Below are 1,979 nucleotides of genomic sequence, written 5' to 3'. Positions count from 1 at the left end.
TGATAGAGATACATGCTGAATAACAGGATGAATAAAAGTTGTGGTAATTTCACTTCATTTTGGGAAGTCAACAAACCTGCTGTATGTGGCTCAGCAGAGGGGGGGGGGGGGGCTTTGTGGCAGCAAGTGAAAGAAGAAAGCAGGGGGAGGGATTTGTGGACCGGATGGCGCGGTGACATCAGCCCCGAAAAATGTGTGTGTATGTGTGTGTGTGTGTGTGTGCGTGTGTCTGCGTAGCAGCGGAATCTATCAGACAGCGTGCGTGTGCGTGTGCGTGTGTGTGTGACCGAGGGGAGGGGAGGGGAGGGGAGGGGGCGAGGGGATGAGAGAGGAGAGAGAGAGAGAGAGAGAGAGAGAGAGAGAGAGAGAGAGAGAGAGAAGAGGGGAAAAGGCGTTTCCATCCTCTACCCGGCAGACTGAGCACATCAGAGCTGAGGAGCAGATCAACTACCGGCTGAATATAAACGGCATTTATTCGTGCGCAAACTCAACAACTGAAACATTCATGTCAACCATCTTTTCTTAACGGCTTGGTTTAGGGGCTTCGCGTTGATGACATAAAACCAAACAAAAACAACCCATCAGAATCCACTTGATCCAAAGTAAAGTGAAACCAATAATAAGGCGGAGACTTGGACTTTTTATTTTCTCTCGTTTTGCGACACTAAAGTTAATTGGCTCTCCATAATAAATCACATTTTGTGTTCAAACATCCAGAGGACAGATCCATACATCCAGAGGACAGATCAGATCCATAAACCCTCCTGCAACGACACAGCATCTCTGCTCCTCTACAGCTGACTCATATCTGCTGCGGTGAGTAGCATGTCCTGTACTGTTATTACTATTATTACTGCTGCTATTCTGCTAACTCATTTGTGTCTTTGGCTCCAGTTTTGTTCCGTATTATTTTTATTTTTTTTTAATTTGCTGCTCAGTTTTAATTCACTGCACTTTAGGCTTATTTTGATTTATGTATTGATAGTTATTTGATTGTGCACTGCTGGTCCTGAGTACGATTTTCGTTTCATGTGCAAGCATGTTGCCTAAATGACAAATAAAGTGAACCTTGACCTTGTATGGATGGAGAACAAAGTGGGGTCCATCCGGGGAGGACCCCCATGCACCCCAGGGTGGTCAATGTTCGTCATTAGGGTTTCAGGGGGTCCCGACTGCTCAGCAAAAAATGAGGAATACAGTTTAAAACACTTGTCATGTTTGTTTCTTTACTTTTCGGGTTTTCGAAAATAGCCGACGTATTGTAGCCTTCGTTGTGATAGATCTGCCAATTTTTTGGGGAAAAAAGTTGACAAATCTTCTTGGTATATGGGATTCCTGGCACAAATCATTTAAAAATGGGTTATAGGTCCGGTTCGGCCAAATATAGCCTATAGGCCTACGTATCATTTTGGGGATTACATTTTTTTTTTTAGAATAACTGATATAGGCTACAAGCTATACTCTACATGTTATAATACATTACTGCCTCGATAACAACGGTCGGACCGTCGGAATAAATCAGCTTATAGGAGGAGGCTGTACTGTGTTCTGGAATCATCATCGGCTCGCATTCCGTAGCATAGCCTCTATGTAACGGCTGACTGTAATAATTGTCTATGCTTGTCGTTTGAGATGTTTATTATTTGTTTTGTAATGTTTGTGTTCATTAAGGACCGGGCCTGTGGTGGTCCTCATGGCTGTCCTTAAGTTTCATCCATAATGTATAGCCTTGAGACAGAGACGTGCCCGTGGCCGTGAACTTGACATCATGCCACGATCGTCGGCGATTCCCCTCCGGATCGTTCCCAAGGGACATTCTCTATAGCATAGATGAAACGGGGGGGTTATGTAATGCAGTAGTTCTCAAACTTTTTCGTGCCCAGGAGCCCCAAATTCATATGTATTTGGCCGTGGAACCCCATCTGAAAATGTTTTGTGCCAGTTAGGGACCCCCCAGAAGAGAAGAATTGTGTTAAAAA

At 44.4% G+C, this 1,979-nt stretch overlaps 1 protein-coding gene across 1 annotated transcript in view; it reads left to right on the top strand.

Moving 5' to 3' along the window:
* The first annotated feature begins 389 nt into the window (after positions 1-389).
* pea15 (proliferation and apoptosis adaptor protein 15) overlaps positions 390-1,979 on the top strand; it is a 68,132-nt gene continuing 66,542 nt past the window's right edge. Inside the window, exon 1 of the mRNA XM_080451247.1 lies at positions 390-816. The gene's annotated coding sequence lies outside the window, so the exon portion shown is untranslated. The remainder of the gene's footprint in view (positions 817-1,979) is intronic.

This window comes from Gymnoscopelus braueri (assembly GCF_963280865.1).
Source record: "Gymnoscopelus braueri genome assembly, chromosome: 15".
NCBI classification, from domain to species: Eukaryota; Metazoa; Chordata; class Actinopteri; order Myctophiformes; family Myctophidae; genus Gymnoscopelus; species Gymnoscopelus braueri.
This window is presented reverse-complemented; position numbering and strand designations above follow the sequence as displayed.